Source organism: Crinia signifera, chromosome 3, assembly GCF_055691185.1.
Source record: "Crinia signifera chromosome 3, ASM5569118v1, whole genome shotgun sequence".
Classification (NCBI taxonomy): Eukaryota; Metazoa; Chordata; class Amphibia; order Anura; family Myobatrachidae; genus Crinia; species Crinia signifera.
In genome coordinates, this window is record NC_139219.1 from 30,018,666 (window position 1) to 30,039,334 (window position 20,669).

At 50.6% G+C, this 20,669-nt stretch overlaps 1 pseudogene across 1 annotated transcript in view; it reads left to right on the forward strand.

The window, feature by feature from the left end:
* Window positions 1-8,003: 8,003 nt before the first annotated feature.
* LOC146062463 (calpain-8-like) overlaps window positions 8,004-20,669 on the forward strand; it is a 61,800-nt pseudogene continuing 49,134 nt past the window's right edge. The window contains exon 1 of the transcript XR_014471331.1: window positions 8,004-8,240. The product of XR_014471331.1 is annotated as a calpain-8-like (transcript). The remainder of the gene's footprint in view (window positions 8,241-20,669) is intronic.

Consider the following 20,669-nt stretch of genomic DNA (forward strand, 5'->3'; position numbering starts at 1 on the left):
TCACCTCAGATATAGTGATCAGCACAAAAGGCGGGGGCAGCAGACACAAAATTTAGCACTCTCTATCACTCTCTGTCACTATCTCTCTCTATCTCTCTATCTCTCACTATCTATCACTCTATGACACTACAGCAGCAGCACTGACAGTTATATATATGAAAAATAACCCCTGCACCCCCAAAAAGTTGCTGGGGGTGCACAAAAGGGGGGCAGCAGACACAAAATATAGCAGTCTCTATCACTCTCTGTCACTATCTCTCTCTATCTCTCTATCTCTCACTATCTATCACTCTATGACACTGCAGCAGCAGCACTGACAGGTATATATATATATAAAAAAAACCCTGCGCCCCCAAAAAGTTGCTGATCAGTTAATTTATACTGATCAGCACAAAAGGGGGGGCAGCAGTCAGTTATATAAAAAATATATAGCACAATCTGTCACTATCTCTCTCTATCTCTCTCTCTCTATCTCTCTATCTATAACTCTATTACACTGCAGCAGCACAAAATATAGCACTCTCTGTCACTAGGCCTCTCTATCTCTCTCTCTCTATCTATCTATCTAATAACTCGCAGCAGCACAACACAGCACAACACAGCACAGGATGTCACAAGAGGAAGCAAGATCCAGGCAGTGATCAGGTAAGTATTTAGCAAGGTTCTGGTCAGTAAATGGCGACAGCTGGGCACGGTGACCGCACTGCACGCTATTCCAGACCGGAATGGCGTCTGCAGTGCAGTCACCGTTAGTTTAAACCCCCCTCCATGGCTGTGATTGGTCCGTCGGTCCGACGAACCAATCACGGCCTTTGGGGGCGGGCGGGGTGAGGTGGGGTGACACCAGTGTCACCCTTACACCCCGCGGTGATTGGTGCTGTACTTTACAGCACCAATCACCTCCGATCCCGTGTCACCGGCGAACGTTATTCGCCGGTGACACAGAAAACGCTGTGAATGGCTGTTCACACTGAACAGCCAATCACAGCGATCGCCGACGGGGGGGCGGCATCGCAGCCCCCCCTGGGCATGCAGGGACATGTCTGCTGTCAGGGACAGCAGACATCGTCCCTCTGTCACTGCGTCTCTAGACGCAGTGACAGTTTGAAGTCATGACGTATATATACGTCATGTGTCGGGAAGTACTTCCCGGCCATGACGTATATATACGTCAAATGTCGGGAAGGGGTTAATGGACTTCTTTAATGCTGCACTGCAGATGGGGCAGATGTAACATGTGAAAGAGAGAGTTACATTTGGGTGAATTATTTTGTGTTGAAACTGAAATCTAAATTGCAGTGTAAAAATAATGCAGCCAGTATTTACCCTGCACAGAAACAAAATAACCTCCCCAAACCTAACTCTCTCTGCACCTGTTACATCTGCCCCTCCTGCAGTGCACATGGGCCCTTATTCAGATCTGATCGCAGTACAAATTTGTTCTCAAAATGCGCAAAACCATGTGCATTACAGGTGGGGCAGATGTAACATGTGCAGAGAGAGTTAGATTTGGGTGAGTTATTTTGTTTCTGTGCAGGGTAAATACTGGCTGCATTATTTTTACACTGCAATTTAGATTGCAGCTTCAACACACCCCACCCAAATTTAACTCTCTCTAGACATGTTACATCTGCCCCACCTGCAGTGCAGCATGGTTTTGCCCATTTTGAGAACAAATTTGTACTGCGATCAGATCTGAATAAGGGCCTTTATTCGCAAGCGCCATGATGAAGATGCGTACCCATGGGAATGGCCAGCGTTTTCATGGCACCGCCCATAAAATGCTGGGCATTCCAATTGGCGAATCCACGTCCCAGTCGCCATCCGCCCCGGTGCTTGCAAGCGGCTCAGCGACTATGTAAGTCACCGAAGCCATTTGCAAAGAGGAGCTGTACATCAGCATAATAGACCATGTGCCTGCACAGTCCCCAAAGCATTGGGACAGGCCGAACTTGCTAAATAGCGCGTCAACTAGAATCACCCCCTGAATGTGTTTCCAAGCCTTTTCTGATGTGATATATGTGCTCAGAAAGGCGATTCTTCAAGTTCTAGTGGTTTTCCCCACGTAAAGAAAATTCCAGGATATAAACAACATTCCGGAGTTGTACGTAATAAAACCATCAATTCTATCAAATTTACTTTTAACGTCAAAGCCTAAAAGTTTCCTAGGAGTGTGCTGCCTGGCCCCAGATAGGGGTATGGGTAAAAACCGGACCAAGAAAAGACCCCGGACCGCCGAACCGGACATCAAAATCTGCAGTCCGGAGCTTGTAGCGTCCTTGTAGCCGGGGGATGTCCCGCGTCCTGGGGGTGTCCTGTCCAGGGGGGGGGGGGGCTTCACGTGACAGCTGTCACCAGGGAGAGGAGGAGGGGGAGAATAAAACCTCCCTGTACGGTCCGGGAAAGTAGCAAAAACAGGAATGGTCCGGACCACACGGGGGGGGGGGGGGGGGCTCTGTAATCTCCTCTCCTCCTCTCCCTGGTGATAGCTATTACAGGGACCCCAACAGACAAGACAGGACACTCCCCGGACCGGACAGTACAAACTCCGGACTGCATATTTTGATGTCCGGTCCAGCGGTCCAGGTGTTATCCGGGTCCGGTTTTTACATAGTCCACCCAGATACTGTAGTCAGACCCTTTATCTGTGTGCGTCGGTGTCAGAGTGTGTGCATTTGGGGGTGGAACTGAGCTTTTTTTAATGGGATTTATCTTTCCCTTAAGGATCCCATATGTTTGTCACATGCACTTTAATTATTTACCTTCGGAGTCCCCGTCACACCTGCTCACACCTGCTCGGGGACTGTTCCATCTGTCATCCCATAAAGAATGTCTTCTGTATGTTATATTTAATTCTCCCTCTGTAGTACTCTGATCATTATGCAGCGATATAGAGGACACACATACACACGTGTGCGTACAAACGCAGGGCCGGCAACAGAAATCTTGGGGCCCGGTACATGGACATCTCCGGGCCCCCTCAAAATAAGAAAACCCTCTTCACGTGTGTGTGTGTGTGTGTGTGTGTCTAGATTTTTTTTCCTACAAACTACTTCTGATAGATAGATAGATAGATCAGAGTGATGATAGATAGATCAGAGTGATGACAGATAGATAGGCAGAAACTCTCTCCCCTCCCCCAAGACACTTACCTGGTTAATTAAAAAGGTGGAGTAGGCATTAAGCAGGTTCTCTGGACCTTCTTCCTGCAAATCTTCTCCTCACATTCATCCGTTAAGCCCCGCCCTTTTTTTTCTGTACTCTCTATATTTCCTGGAGAAGGAAACCCTGGCTTCTCATTGGTGGGTGGCAGCCATCTTTGTGTAGTCTGTATGGTGGCAGCCATCTTCTTTTAGCTCCTGCTGCATGATCAGCAGCATACAGGAGCAGAGCCATCCTCTGCCTACCCTGGCTTCCGCAGCTAGATGGCAAATACCAGATGACAGCAGGTGACAGGTAACCGGGGCCAGGGGGAGAGGAGAGAGGGTGATCGCTCTGCATATTTGTTGTCTGCTCCGAGCCAGCGGCGGAGCAGACAGCATAATGGAAAAAAAAAAACGGAGTGCATTTTTTTGGTGCCCGGTGATCATGGGGCCCCTCCGAGCCTTGGGGCCCGGGTCAGATGTCCCCCTTGACCCCCCCTGTCGCCGGGCCTGTACACACGGGGGAGATATATTGCTCAGTTTCTCCTTTTCATCAGCGACCAGAGATGGTCGCTGATGAAGGGGAACCTCTGCCGGGGTTGCCGCAGAGGTAATCAGCTGGTCGCAGGAGCCAGCGATTAGAATGGGGCTGAAAACGGGAGCGCGCACCCGACGATTTATCGCTGGGGCACACTCCCATCACTGGCAATATGGTCGCCAGCGGTGTGTGTGTGGGGGCATGTAATATCATGGCTGCTGGCCCCGCTCCATGCTTCCTCTAGCTGGCTGCCTAAAAGTAGGCAATAGTGACACACACAAACACACACTGTCGCACACAGAGTGCTCCTGAGTCCTGTTCCAGTCACACACACTGCTCCTGAGTCCTGTTCCAGTCACACACACTGCTCCTGAGTCCTGTTCCAGTCACACACACTGCTCCTGAGTCCTATTCCAGTCACACACACCAGTGGGGTAGATAGCGTAAGGCAGCCCCGGCTGCTGCTTGGGAGAGCGGGGGCTGCGTGGGCGCCAGATGCTGCCCTCCACCCCTCTCCTTACTGTGGCCCGGCCCCTGCCTCCCCAGCCGTGTCTGTATTCCGCCGGGAGTCGGGACCGCATATATACACATCTGCATCCCGGCGCCTGGCTCCTTATGAGTCAAATGTCCATCACAAAATGGCCGCCTCCTTAGAGCAGACCGTTTTTTAAGATGCTAGAGGAGGCAGCGACGGCCTCCTCTAGCATCCTTACAAACGGTCTGCTGTAAGGTGGCGCCCATTTTGTAATGGACATTTGACTCAAGGAGCCAGGCGCCGGGACGCAGACAGGGCCGGCGCTACCCACTCAGCAGCTTCTGCAAAGCAGGGAGGCGCCATGCTGAAAAGGCACTGTCTCCCTCCCTGCTCTGCTAAAGCTGCCTTAACCCTCACTGTCACTGCCTCCTGCACGCCGCCTGCAGCACCTGTCTGACAGCCGGCGGGCGGGCGGCAGTATAAAGAGCTGCTCCCTGCACCACGAGTGCACACAGCCTTCACACCGCCAGCAGTGTCTATCTGACAGCGGGCGGCAGTATGGAGAGACTGAGCAGTTCCCTGCACAGCGCACACACTGTCCTCCTCCGGCGACCTGCCACCTCTTCCTCACGGACACTTGCACTGAGGCATGTAGTGCTGTCTGTGAATGCCTGGATGACATGTCCTGTCTGGATCCGCCCCCTACCCATTGCTCCCTGCGCCTGTCAGCTGTCAATCAAATGACAAACAGGCAGCAGCGCCGCCTCCCCTTCCTTTCCTCTTCTCAGTGTGCTGTGCCAGTGCCACTACCAGTCCTCAACACTCCGCCCCCTCTATCTCCTCCGCCCTTCTTCCATCTCCTCCTTCTCTCCCCTCCTTTCCCCCTCAGTCACAAGAGGGGTGTATTGGCATCCTCCGGATCCTGCCTACACTGATAGAAGAGGAGGGACTGCACAAGAGTTAAACAGCAAAATAACAGTGAGTCTTTTATTATACATGTTTATAACAATTTTTTTAATAATTGTAGATTTTTTTATATTAATTTAGACACTTTTTAAATAATGGGTTGGGTTATGTGCCTAAAGGTGGCCATACACACTGTAATAGCAGTGTGCGATGCGATGTGCGCTCCTGCAGCATCGCACAGTGCAAAAAGTATGTGCTGCACATGTTTTTGTACTGCTTTCGGATCACATCGCATCGCACACACATTGCATGCATGCCGTGCGATGCGATCTAGCCCATAATGTATGCGATTCTCGCAGCGTGTATGGGCACCTTTAGTGCCTGCAACATTTTGTGGACACAGCACTGAGATGGTGTATGCATACATGTACATACACCCGAGATCCTCCATAGGATCGCATGTTGCATACGCTCCCACAATCGGGCTGCAGCTTGTTGCATTGGCAATGTGAAAGGGCGCAAAATTTATGGTTTGCAGGAGGGCGCCGGACACCCTAGCACCGGCCCTGGACGCAGATTAGTAGATATGCGGTCCCGACTCCCGGCGGAATACAGACGCGGCGGGGGAGGCAAGGTAAGAACGGGGAGGCAGCACTAAATTTAGGGAGGGGGGGCGCCGAAATTATCCAGCGGAGGGGGGTGCAAAAATTGGCGCTACACCCCTGACACACACTGCTCCTGAGTCCTGTTCCAGTCACACACACTGCTCCTGAGTCCTGTTCCAGTCACACACACTGCTCCTGAGTCCTGTTCCTGTCACACACACACTGCTCCTGAGTCCTGTTCCTGTCACACACACACTGCTCCTGAGTCCTGTTCCTGTCACACACACTGCTCCTGAGTCCTGTTCCTGTCACACACACTGCTCCTGAGTCCTGTTCCTGTCACACACACTGCTCCTGAGTCCTGTTCCTGTCACACACACTGCTCCTGAGTCCTGTTCCTGTCACACACACTGCTCCTGAGTCCTGTTCCTGTCACACACACTGCTCCTGAGTCCTGTTCCAGTGTGTCAGATTTTGTCTTTCATTTCTCTGTTGCATCCTAGACATTAACAAAAGCCTAACACAAGAAAAAGGTCAATGGTCGACACAGGAAAAGGTTGACATGAGTTTTTCATGCTTTTTTTTTTTACTTCACGATCCAAGTGGGCATAGAGATAGATTATAATAGTGTGCTGAGCGCAGTGAGCCATGCGAGGGGACACAGTACACTCATACGGTGTCCATGTCGACATAGACAACAAACACATGAAAAACTTGTATTGACATTTCCCCCCTGTCCACCATTTCCATGTCAACATTTAGCTTGTATTGACCTTTTGTCACTGTCGACCTACACCATGTCAATCTTTTTCACGTGTTGACTTATTGCCTGTTGACCAAGAGTGGTCAACCTAATAATCCGCACCCATTCGGGGAGGGACGGAATTCCCTCCACCTGGGCTTCCCCCGTTAGTTATGATTGGCGTCACCTGTGCTGAAACTCCTTCGGTACTTGTGAGTTATCCGGGCTGCCGATTTTTTCATCGCGCCCGAAATCGTGGGCATCGCGTCGGTCGTGGCCGTTATAAGGAGCCGCGACGCGATGCCCACGATTTCCCATAGACAGTAATGTTAAAAGACACGATGGACCCGATTTCCGTCCCGATTTCCCATAGACAGTAATGTTAAAAGACGCGATGGACCCGATTTCCCATAGACAGCAATGTTAAAATAAAATGACCATGTGAAATTGGCCAATATGGCCATTTCACATTGGATATGTTTTAAAAAAAAAGGTTTCATGGCCCCCCACCACCGTTAACGCCACCCCGCTATTGACGCCAACCCGAAGCGTGGCGAGCGCAGCGAGCCCGCGAGGGGCGGCGGTACGCGTCCTCCGACCTTTTCATGCCCTACTATCCACTAGGGCGTGGAGTGAGAATAGAATAGTGTGGCGAGCGCAGCGAGCCACCGAGCCCGAAGCGTGGCGAGCGCAGCGAGCCCCGCGAGGGGACGCGGACACCTTCACAGGTATCCGCGTGCCCTTGCGGGCTTCACAGGTGTCCGCGTCCGCTCGCCACGCTTCGGGCTCGGTGGCTCGCTGCGCTCGCCACACTATTCTATTCTCACTCCACGCCCTAGTGGATAGTAGGGCATGAAAAGGTCGGAGGACGCGTACCGCCGCCCCTCGCGGGCTCGCTGCGCTCGCCACGCTTCGGGTTGGCGTCAATAGCGGGGTGGCGTTAACGGTGGTGGGGGGCCATGAAACATTTTTTTTTAAAACATATTGGCCAATTTCACATGGTCATTTTATTTTAACATTGCTGTCTATGGGAAATCGGGTCCATCGCGTCTTTTAACATTACTGTCTATGGGAAATCGGGTCCATCGTGTCTTTTAACATTACTGTCTATGGGAAATCGTGGGCATCGCGTCGCGGCCCCTTATAACGGCCACGACCGACGCGATGCCCACGATTTGGGGCTAAATCGCGGGCATCGCGTCGGTCGGGTGTCCTTAAGTTAACCAAACTTAAGGACAAAATCGGCAGCCCGGATAACTCACAAGTACCACTCCTTCTTATCAATGAAGTCCTCCAGGTAGAGAGCACATTGTCCCTCCTGTAATTGGTCATGTTGGGAGGTATGCACAATCTAATACACCCCCTTCTCCCGGACCCCCCCACAGTAGTAGTGTAGTTGCCTGCAGCCTCACTCTCCATCCTGCAGTGGGTGTCTTTCCTCCCCTTGTCTTGTACACATACAGTATTTACACTCCTGTGATTACACAGATTTGCTGTCCCCTCCCAGCACAGCCTGACGTACACCTGGCTCCTTATATATATCCCTCTCGCTGCCTGTGAGGCTGTCAGGTTCTGTCACCCAGAGCAGAGGAACATGTCAGGCGTTGCAGCTAAGCTGTGCAAGGACAGGGCTGTAGCCGAGGGGCTTGGCACCAACAGCTACCCAGTGAAGCTCTTTGATCAGGACTTTGAGGAACTGCGGGCGCAGTGCTTGTCCAATAGAGTTCTCTTCAAAGACGACCAATTCCCTGCGTGCGTCTCAGCCCTGGGATACAATGAACTGGGACCCAATTCTTCGAAGACCCAAGGGGTTATATGGAAGAGACCCTCGGTAAGGACTCTATGCAACTCTGTTTGTCATTGTATTTAGATACAGTACTAGTAACGTTACAGGGGGGCACCTTTGGCCACGTTCTCGCCAAGGTGTCCCAAATGATCCGCAGGGAAATGGCACTGATGGTTCCATGAGAATGTATATATCCAGGGCTGGATTAAGGCTTGGGGTGCCCAGGGGAGTTGGGGCATATATGAGATTGTTTCCATACCTCCAAATATTGCAAGAGGGACAGTATGCTCTGTATCTGGACTTCCCTCTTAATAGATGGGTGGCGTCACCTGTGTTTATCTATTGCATTTAGAATAAAGGTGCCGTCACAATCATAGATTATGAAGGTAGAGAGCATTCTGTCCCTCCTGGAATGGGTCATGTTGGGAGGTATGGATGATATATTAGGTTCTCAAACTCGGTCCTCAGGACCCCACACAGTGCATGTTTTGCAGGTCTCACAAATACAGGGGTGCTCAAACTCGGTCCTCAGGACCCCACACAGTACACGTTTTCCAGGTGACCCGGCAGGTGCACCGGTGCATCCATTACTCATTGACACATTTAAAAGATCCACAGGTGGAATGAATTATTTCACTTGTGATTCCGATGTAAACCACTTTTGTGATGGACTCAAGAAGCAGGAGGGGAGCCGTGACCGCACTGCAGAGAAGATCTGGGGGTCCCTGCTGAGCGGAGGAGTAATGCGGCATGAGGGGGGCATGGGCGGCCAGGGGGAGGTTTGCTAACTTTACTGGGGGAAGGGGGGGGGGGGCGGGTGTGCTGTGAAATTTTTGGCAGGGTGGCGCATAAATTATAGTTATGCCACTGAAGGGGCCCCTGACAGAGTGCAGTAGCCCCCCCCCCCCCCACCTTAAGTGCAGTACCCCCTTCCTTGATAATCTGGATATGCATATATCTGATTTTTTTTATCCCAATAAAATGTTAGAGCTGCATAATGCGGGTTAGGTGAAATCAGGGAGATTGTGGACTGTGCAGGGAGTCGGGGAGATCGCTGCTATTTCAGGGAGTCTCCCGCAGTCAGGATGCAGCAGGGAAGGCACCTATGTATTAACTTAGTCTGGATATGGTTTCATTGTGGCAAACTGGAACTGTACTGGTCCAGAGTCCCCAGTGCAGAAAGTATAATTGCCCCAATGACTGCCACCCCTCCCTAGGGATGGCCATCCACCATCGATGATTAGAAATCATCGATGGTTTATGGCCGATGTCGAATAGATTTGCCATCGATGGGGGAGAACCAGATGGTTTCCCACCATCGATTTAAAGTTTAAACGAATAGTTTTGTTTTTGCTTTTCCCTAAAGTCCCGGGACACGGAGCATAGCTCCGCCCCCGACACCCGCGAAGCCCCGCCCCCGCATTTTGAGTGGCCCACAGGCCACTCAATCACAGAAAATGAAAAAGAAATCTGGTCCATTGTGTCCATAGTCTTCAATGTTAAATTATTTTAACATTGAAACTGAGTCCATTGAACATAGTATAAATGTGTAAAGGGCCAATATGGGCCATTTCTCATTGGGTATGGCCCCGTCAAGTGTGTAAAAAATAATGGCCCCCCATTGTGGCCGCCACCCCCACGATTGACGCGAACCCGAAGCGTGGCGAGCGCAGCAAGCCCGCGAGGGGCGGCGGTGCGCGTCCTCCGACCTTTTCATTCCCCTACTATCCACGTCGGCGTGGAGTTGAGAATAGATTAGTGTGGCGAGCACAGCGAGCCACCGAGCCCGAAGCGTGGCGAGCGCACGCGGACAGCTGTGAAGCCCACGAGGGGACGCGGATACCTGTGAAGGTATCCGCGTCCGCTCGCCACGCTTCGGGCTCGGTGGCTCGCTGCGCTCGCCACACTAATCTATTCTCAACTCCACGCCGACGTGGATAGTAGGGGAATGAAAAGGTCGGAGGACGCCTACCGCCGCCCCTCGCGGGCTCGCTGCGCTCGCCACGCTTCGGGTTCGCGTCAGTCGTGGGGGTGGCGTCCACAATGGGGGGCCATTATTTTTTACACACATGACGGGGCCATACCCAATGAGAAATGGCCCATATTGGGCCTTTTCCCATTTTTTGCTATGTTAAATGGACTCAGTTTCAATGTTAAAATATTTTAACATTGAAGCCTATGGACAAATCGGGTCCATCGCATAGGCTTCAATGTTAAATATTTTAACATTGAAGCCTATGGAGAAATCGGGGGCATCGCGTCGGACGTGCATAGGTTTCGATGTTAAAATATTTTAACATTGAAGCCTATGGGGAAATCGTGGGCATCGCGTTGGTCGCGTCGTGTGCCTTCTTAAGGCACACGACCGACGCGATGTACCAGAGTTGGGCTTTTTTCAAAGGAAATCGCGGGCATCGCGGGCATCGTGTGCCTTAAAGTTAAGGCACACGATGCCCGCGATTGTGGCCGTGCTAGGAAACAAGTACCGCTATTTCTTTCTCTAATAGGATGCTGCACTGCAGGGGGCAGATGCATACTTCCCAACTTTTCCTTTCATAGGACAGGGACACATGCGCCCAAAAGGGGCGTGGCCTGTGAAAAGGGGGCGTGGCTTTGTGGGATGACATGTCCTGAGGCTGCGCCCCCGTCTTTCACCACTCCGCAAAGCTGAATAGATGCACATGCCCATTCTCTTTAGACTGGAGGAGACTCCCAACTGCTCCCTCCCCCCACCACGGGACAATGTTGGCCCCGGGCGGGACGCGGGAACGTCCCCAAAAGTGTCAGATCAGATATCTGATGGAAATCTGAGGTGATTTGTACAGATGGAGCGCCTCTCGCTCTTGCTCCGCCAGCGCCAGAATCTGTCTGCTGGCGATCGCCAGCGGCGAGGCGCTCCATCTGACTGAGATGCGTGTGCGTCTCACACGCAGGCGCATCTCAGTTTCCCGTCGGCGGGGGGAAACTGAGACGGACAGGGTTAGGGGGGAAGGGGGGGGGGGGGCGGCAAGGCGGCGGGGACCCGGGGCGACCCTCGGCGAGGTGGCGGGGACACGGGGGGAGCCCCGTTGTAAGGCGACGCGCGCACATCTCGTGCGCGTGAGTCCCCTTGCGGCGGCTGGCGGGGGATGGCGCATTGCGAATCTTCCGCCATCCCCTGCAAAGAAGAGACCCGCTGCATCTGTAGCTTCAGATATGTCTGCATAGTGAATGGGGGACTCAAACCTTAAAAAAAAAAAAAGATAAATGCGAAGGTGATAAAAGGGCCCATTTATCATTTAATATTTGCAGCTAAATCTCTGAAAAGTTCCCCAGAAAATCTATCTAAAATTAATCCTAATCAACTAGAAATCAACGTTTAGTAAATATAATCCCATATATATATATATATATATATATATATATATATATATATATATATATAATACGATGAATGTGTCAATCTGTATACATAGGGGGTAAATTCATTATTACCCCTTACCTCATGTTTGTGTCTTAAAGATCTGTATTTAGGGCCTTATTCAGATCTGATCACAGTGCAAATTTGTTCTCAAAATGGGCAAAATCAAATGCACTGCAGGTGGGGCAGATGTAACATGTGCAGAGAGAGATTTGGTTGGGGTGTGTTGAAACTGAACTCTAAATTGCAGTGTAAATATAATGCAGCCAGTATTTACCCTGCACAGAAACAAAATAACTCACACAGGGGGCGATTCTCTAACACAGCATTTCTGTAAGCCACAGTGGCAGCGCTGCAAAGGGAATCGCCAGCAAAAGCTGGCGATTCCCTGCAGAAGCCTATGGGCTTCTTACCGCAACGCTGTTTGAGGGATCCGTCACATGTTACATTTGCCCCACCTGCAGTGCACATGATTCTGCCCATTTTGGTCAAACGGACAACAAAATGGACCAAAATTAGACCAACACTTCCTCATGGTTTTACACAGGGGGAAAGTACCCCACATGCAATTTCTACATCACAGATCCCCTCTAATAAAAAGCTAACCTGACCTCTATGGGGGGATTCAAGTGATGTGCGCACTTGCAGCCACTAGATGAGCAATTCAAGTGTTACTCTGTTCGGGCATGCAGGGCCGCTGGGGCTGACATTACTGTTCTGAGCCATCATTTTGATGGGCTGCTAACTAACTAGTCCCTTACAAGTAGCTCAGAACCTCAAAAGAATTAAAGATGAGGAGGTTGGTCATAACGCGGGTACGTCACGGTTTTCGGTGACGTTCTCGCGTCCCACCCGAGGCTGCCAGTGTCCCGCGGTAGGGGTAGTTGGGTGCCCCCCCAGCCAGTAGAGAATAGACGCTGTGCACATGCGCACAGCTTCTATTCAGCGCTGCTGAGGGACGGAAAATCGGGGCATGGCCTTAGAAAGCACCATTGTGTGATGCACGCCTCCTTTCTGTGGGCCGCACCCCCTTTTTGCGCGCGCAGCTCCGCCACGCGAGTGTCCCGTTTTACACAGGCAAGAAGTTGGGAGGTATGGGTTGGTGCTTGGTGGTGGCGGGTGTAAGGAGAGGAGATATTGGGGAGTGATTTTTGGGGGGATCCTAAAAGTTGTCATCTTCTGTGTAGCTTTGTCTTAGGGCCCTATTTAGCCCTGATCGCAGTGCTGTGAATTATCGGAGAACCGCACATGCGCACGGTCTGCAGTGCACATGCGCAAGCCCTCCATGTGGTCAAGCTTATGATCGCAGGCCGTACATTGGCTGATTGACAGCCGGCCGGTGTTTGTAGGCAGCATCCCAGCGTTATCTGGGAGTGCCGCACAAAACCAAGGGTGGGCCCGGCCATTGGGGAGATGCTGACGTAATCAGCGGTTCTGATCTCCCCGCGGCCATCGCAGCACCAAGTAAGTATTGACATACTGAGGGGCCTATCTGAGTGTAGGGCTGAGAAAGTTGAATGTTTGAATCTGGCTCTTTAGTACAAACTTTGTATAATTCTTGGGGCGGGATTTATTAATATCCACCGCGATGCCAGCGCATATGTACTAACATATGCGGCTGGCATCGCGATGCGGTGACGGAGGCCCCCAGCGAAACCTGTAATGTGGTGTGTCCATCACCTCCCTGCCGCCTCCTGCTCCCCACACGCCGGGGACAGCTAAGCAGGCTGTCCCCGGTGCCACTAGGGGGAGGAAGGTTTTACCTTCCGGCCCGGGTCCAGGAGGACCTGGACCAGGTAAGCCAGAGGGAGGGGGAGAGGGGGGTCGGCGGGTTTGCGGCGGCCAGCGAAAAGAAGCCCATAGGCTTCTATAGGGTATCACCACCCAAAGGCGGTAATTCATGCCCTACCATCCACTAGGGCGTGGTGGGAGAATAAAATAGTGTGCCAAGCAAAGCGAGGCACCTTGCCCAAAGCATTGCGAGTGCAGCGATGCACTTTAAACTGTGTTCATGTTGACTGTGTTGACATTCGGGTCAAAAAACAGTGAAAAAACCCATGTCGACCTTTTGACCGTTGACCTAATGACCTGTCGAATTAATGACCTGTCGAACTAATGACCATTCGACATAGAACCATGTCGACCTAGACCCATGTCGACCTAATGACTGTCGACTATCATGCTGTAGACAATCATGCTGTAGACCAAATGATCCCAACCCATTTTTTCCGTATGTTTCTTTTTGTTGTTGCTCGCCATATGCTGCACTCCCCACTTAGGCACCACATTATCTTGGTTACGTGCACCTGGCCTGCCTTATTTACCTCACGCTGCACTGTATCTTGTACAAACATCACGGCGGCTGGAATGTTTTTTTAATGCAGGAGCTCACTGATCCAGGCAGGAAACTCCTTGCCGGCACGCACTGACACTTAGCACAATGGCTGTTGGAATATACACACCAGGCGGCTTTCCTATAATTCAGCCTAGGCCATTTTGAAGATATAACATTCAGTGCTCAGTTTATAACCACCCTTGGGCTCACCCTGCCCCTCAGTTTCAGTAATTGCACCCAGATTTCCTCCACAGGTGTAAGTTTGCATAACAAGATGGCAGAGCAGAGGCACAGAACGAAGGGTGGAGTTGGACGGGCATGGTTCCTGGCCCAGGTGGCTGCCCCCATTCATATGCCACATTTACCAAAGCCTCCCCAAAGCAAGAGTCCCTTCTGCAAAGCATGGGTATTGATGGGAGTTAAACACTGACAGACTTGTCACCTGCTTTTACAAAATAGGGGGAGGAGCCGTGTACGTACATGAGTGGTGGGGATGCGGGAGGAGCCGTGTACGTACGTGATGATATAAGTGGTGAGGATGTGGGAGGAGCCGTGTACGTACTTGATGATATAAGTGGTGAGGATGGGGGAGGAGCTGTGTACGTACGTTATGATATAAGTGATGGGGATGGGGGAGGAGCCGTGTACGTACGTGATGATATAAGTGGTGGGGATGGGGGAGGAGCCGTGTACGTACGTGATGATATAAGTGGTGGGGATGGGGGAGGAGCCGTGTACGTACGTGATGATATAAGTGGTGGGGATGGGGGAGGAGCCGTGTACGTACGTGATGATATAAGTGGTGAGGATGGGAGAGGAGCCATGTACGTATGTGATAATATAAGTGGTAGGGATGGGGGAGGAGCCGTGTACGTACGTGATGATATAAGTGGCTGGGGATGGGGGAGGAGATATATACGTACGTGATGATATAAGTGGTGGGGATGGGGGAGGAGCCGTGTACGTACGTGATGATATAAGTGGTGGGGATGGGGGAGGAGCCGTGTACGTACATGATGATATAAGTGGTGGGGATGGAGGAGGAGCCGTGTATGTACGTTATGATATAAGTGGTGGGGATGGGGGAGGAGCCGTGTACGTACGTGATGATATAAGTGGTGAGGATGTGGGAGAAGCCGTGTACGTACGTGATGATATAAGTGGTGAGGATGGGGGAGGAGCTGTGTACGTACGTTATGATATAAGTGGTGGGGATGGGGGAGGAGCCGTGTACGTACGTGATGATATAAGTGGTGGGGATGGGGGAGGAGCCATGTACGTACGTGATGATATAAGTGGTGGGGATGGGGGAGGAGCCGTGTACGTACGTGATGATATAAGTTGTGAGGATGGGAGAGGAGCCGTGTACGTACATGATGATATAAGTGGTGGGGATGGGGGAGGAGCCGTGTACGTACGTGATGATATAAGTGGTGGGGATGGGGGAGGAGCCGTGTACGTACGTGATGATACAAGTGGTGAGGATGTGGGAGGAGCTGTGTAGGTACGTGATTATATAAGTGTTGGGGATGGGAGAGGAGCCGTGTACGTACGTGATGATATAAGTGGTGGGGATAGGGGAGGAGCCGTGTACGTACGTGATGATATAAGTGGTGGGGATGGGGGAGGAGCCGTGTACGTACGTGATGATACAAGTGGTGAGGATGTGGGAGGAGCTGTGTAGGTACGTGATTATATAAGTGTTGGGGATGGGAGAGGAGCCATGTACGTACGTGATGATATAAGTGTTGGGGATGGGGGAGGAGCCGTGTACGTACGTGATGATATAAGTGGTGAGGATGTGAGAGGAGCCGTGTACGTACGTGATGATATAAGTGGTGAGGATGGGGGAGGAGCTGTGTACGTACGTTATGATATAAGTGGTGGGGATGTGGGAGGAGCCGTGTATGTACTTGATGATATAAGTGGTGGGGATGGGGGAAGAGCCGTGTACGTACGTGATGATATAAGTGGTGGGGATGGGGGAGGAGCCGTATATGTACGTGATGATATAAGTGGTGAGGATGGGGGAGGAGCCGTGTACGTACGTGATGATATAAGTGGTGGGGATGGGGGAGGAGCCGTGTACGGACGTAATGATATAAGTGGTGGGGATGGGGGAGGAGCCGTGTATGTACGTGATGATATAAGTGGTGGGGATGGGGGAGGAGCCGTGTACGTACGTGATGATATAAGTGGTGAGGATGGGGGAGGAGCCGTGTACGTACGTGATGATATAAGTGGTGGGGATGGGGAGGAGCCGTGTACGTACATGATGATATAAGTGGTGGGGATGGAGGAGGAGCCGTGTACGTACGTGATGATATAAGTGGAGGGGATGGAGGAGGAGCCGTGTACGTACGTGATGATGTAAGTGGTGAGGATGTGGGAGGAGCCGTGTATGTACGTGATGATATAAGTGGTGGGGATGGGGGAGGAGCCGTGTACGTACGTGATGATATAAGTGGTGGGGATGGGGGATGAAAGGAAAACAGATAAAAATATAGAATAGAGGAGAAATGTGATTATTAAACAAAAAGAGAGAATATTAATGATGGAGGACAGGGGGTTAAGGATTGGATAAATATTCACCCTTCTTGGGTGCAAACCTGAAGGCGTTTTTGCAGCTTTATCATCTGCATTCTGCGCATGTGTCAGAGTACCTAAGCGATGCCGCGTGCAGTGAATCCTTCCTGATTCCTGACGTGATCAACTGTCGGGAAGCATTTGTGGAGGCCTAAACCATTTCCGAAGCATCTCTCAGGCTACAACGGCGATCCCGTGCCAGAAAACATGGTGCCTGCATCCTCAATACATGAAGCCATTCTGCACATTCCCAGGGCAAATCAGATGGCCGATCATCAAGGCACCTCTGATGCAGCGCCTGTGTGCAGAGATTTGCGGCAGGATTAGTACAGTATGTATTAGTGCATCCGCTGCTTATGATATCGTAGCTGTGAGTGCATAAGTGTCTGGGGGCCAGATTCTCTAAGCTTCAAAAGTGATAAAATGGAGAGTGATAAACAGCCAGCCAATCAGCTCCTACCTGCCATGTCACAGACTGTGTTTGAAAAATGTCATACAGGAGCTGATTGGCTGGCTGTTTATCACTCTCTATTTTATCATTTTTGAAGCTTATAGAATCTGGCCCTGGGTCCTACCATTAACGCAAAACATTATCCGCACTGCAGCCTATACGCTCTCCAGGGAATGGACAAGCAGATCGATAACCTGAGACCCCGGACCCTAAACAGATATACAGTATAGATTATTCAAAGTGTAATAAGCGGAAACCATATAGAACCAACTAACTGAGAGCAACATGCACACTGTCAGGATCAATTGCGTGTAGTGTCTGCTGTACCGTGCGCCAACTATATTGTACTACAGGACATGTATCTCTGTAGGCAGAGCAGGACATGCCGCTGCTTCAAATGGGCACCTAACGTACAGCTGCTTTATGTATAGACATTTTATGAGCAGTTATTTACAGCTTGTTACATGAGACCATTCATTAGAAAAAAAATATATAGGAGCAGCTGTCTACCCCCCCCTTCCCCCATCACTGGTGTATCCCACTGGCAGTACCAGCCGCCTGTGCTATATCTACCAGCCCCCATCACTGGTGTATCCCAGTACACAATGGCCAGTCCATTCTCCACCAGTACCAGCCGCCTGTGCTATATCTACCAGACCCATCACTGGTGTATCCCAGTATACAATGGCTGGTCCATTCTCCACCAGTACCAGCCGCCTGTGCTATATCTACCAGACCCATCACTGGTGTATCCCAGTATACAATGGCCAGTCCATTCTCCACCAGTACCAGCCGCCTGTGCTATATCTACCAGCCCCCATCACTGGTGTATCCCAGTACACAATGGCCAGTCCATTCTCCACCAGTACCAGCCGCCTGTGCTATATCTACCAGCCCCCGTCACTGGTTTATCCAAGTATACAATGACCGGTTCATTCTCCACCAATACCAGCCGCCTGTGCGATATCTACTAGCCCCCGTCACTGGTTTATCCAAGTATACAATGGCCGGTTCATTTTCCACCAGTACCAGCCGCCTGTGCTATATCTACCAACCCCGTCACTGGTGTATCCCAGTATACAACGTCCAGTCCATTCTCCAGCAGTACCAGCTACCTGTGCTATGTCTACCAGTCCCCGTCACTGGTCTATCCCAGTATACAATAGCCAGTCCATTCTCCAGCAGTACCAGCCACCTGTGTTATGTCAACCAGCCCCCGTCACTGATGTATCCCAGTATACAATGTAGGGATGGCCATCGACTATCGATGATTCAAAATCATCGATGGTTCATGGCCACTGTCGAATACTTTTGCCATCGATGGGGGTGAACTAGATGGTTTCCCTCCATCAATGGAACAGCAAAACAAAGTTTTTTTTTTTTTTTCAAAGTGCCGGGACACATAGCATAGCTCTGCCCCCCGACACCCACGAAGCCCCGCCCCCGTGTTTTGATTGGCCCACATGTCAATCAAACACAATGGATGACCATCGATATGTAAAAATATCGATGGTCGTCCATTGTATAGTTTAGCACTATCGATTGCCAGTTGCAGAATTGCCATCGATGGCCATGGCAACGATGGCCATCCCTAATACAATGTCCAATCCATTCTCCAGCAGTACGAACCACCTGTGCTATGTCTAACTAGGGATGGCCATCGACCATCGATGATTTGAAATCATCGATGGTTCATGGCTGATGTCGAATACTTTTGCCATCGACTGGGGAGAACCAGATGGTTTAACTCCATCGATGGAATAGCAAAACGATGTTTTGCTTTTTTTTTTCTCAAAGTGCTGGGACACGGAGCTTAGCTCCGGCCACCAACACCCACAAAGCCCCACCCCCTGGTTTTTGATTGGCCCACATGCCAATTAATCAAATACAATGGATGACCATCGATATTTAAAAATATCGATGGTCATCCATTGCATAGTTAAGCACTATCGAAGGCCAGTTGCAGAATTGCCATCAATGGCAACCATCGATGGCAATGGCCATCCCTATGTCTACAGGGTGCCGGACGGGGTTAGGATCCCGACTGTCAAACACTGACAGCCAGGTTCCCGACACCTGTCGGCTATTTTCCCTTGTGGGGGTCCACGACCCCCATAGACGGAGAATAGAGTAGGTGGCTCGCTTAGCGAGCCTCCGTGCCCGCAAGGGGCTTTGTTACGCTCGCCATGCTGTCTGGGTCCGGCCAGTCGGGATCCCGACGTCGGGATAATGACTGTCGGGATCCTGACTGTCGGACCCCTATACCACACCCATGTCTACCAGCCCCCGTCACTGGTGTATCCCAGTATACAATGGCCGGTCCATTCTCCAGCAGTAGCAGTAACATGACAGATCAGACACATGTGTGAGCACTGGGGGAGACTGGTGCAATAAAGGTGGCAATTACTGGTGACATTCTCTGTGTACATTCCCTACATATCAGCAGTAACAGTTGGGGATCGGGGTCTGCGTTTTCCGTCCCCTTTTCTCCTCCCAGCGGTGCAGCTATCGGCATCACACAATGCAGTGTCTGTTATAGTTACATGTATTATTTGCATGAACACATGATGTTACCACAATATGCAGCTGCAAGTTTCACCAGGCCTGACGTGTTTTACTTGTTCCATAATTAACAGAGCAGGTAACACAACCTCTGCGGGGTCTTAATGCTAAATAACTTTTTTATTTTCTGAATTTTAACTGCCTGAATAATATGTTGGTTTCAAAAACATGAAAAACTCAAGTCGATATTTTCCATGTCATCCTTTGTCATGTTAACCTTTTATGTGTGTCGACAGTTTACCATGTCAACCTTTTTCATATGTCTACCTTCTGCATATCGACCTACAGTATTGACTGTCGACATAGAAACTGGCGACGTAATGAGGCATACTGAATAATACAGTGAATGTGGCACGTGCTGATGTTTAGACCCCACTGTTTTTTGTAATTTTCAGGGGGCGTGCCCAGCAGTGCCTGAACAGGTGGGCAGTGCCCGGTTGTCCTCTGCTAGAGGACGAGCGCATGCACACAGCATCTATTCAGCGATCACTGGCTGAGAGTTGGGAGCTGGGTTGCCTACTTTTAGGCTGCCCTCTCTGGGAGAGAGCAGCCAGCTAGAGCAGTGGTTCCCAACCCTGGTCCTCAAGTACCCCCAACAGTGCACGTTTTCCAGGTCACCCAGCAGGTGCACTCATTATTCAGACACATTTAAAAAAATCCACAGATGGAATTAATTATGTCACTCCTGATTCTGTGAGGAGACCTGGAAAATGTGCACTGTTGGGGGTACTTGAGGACCAGGGTTGGGAACCACTGAGCTAGAGGAAGAAGGGGGAAGAGCCGGTGTATGTGCTTTGAAAAGGGCGGGGCCGGAGATGGGCTTTAAAAACGGCCATGTGTGGGGGTATGACCCGTGCATGACCTATTCCAGGAGGAGAAAAAATAAATATGGTACAGCGCTGTGTTGAATAATATATAAATTTATTAAAAATAACAATTTTTTGGCCAACAATAGACAGACAAGACTTACAACATATATAAAAACTTTGTTGGTCCATTCCCATCTCAACCAACTGGTTTTTAGTGATTCATTAGATGCATGCAGAAAAATACTCTGTTAATCAATAGCCTAGGCTTGGGGTTAGTTAGGAATCAAGAGTCAATACTTGATGTGCACATGCAAGATTTGAGTTAGAGTAT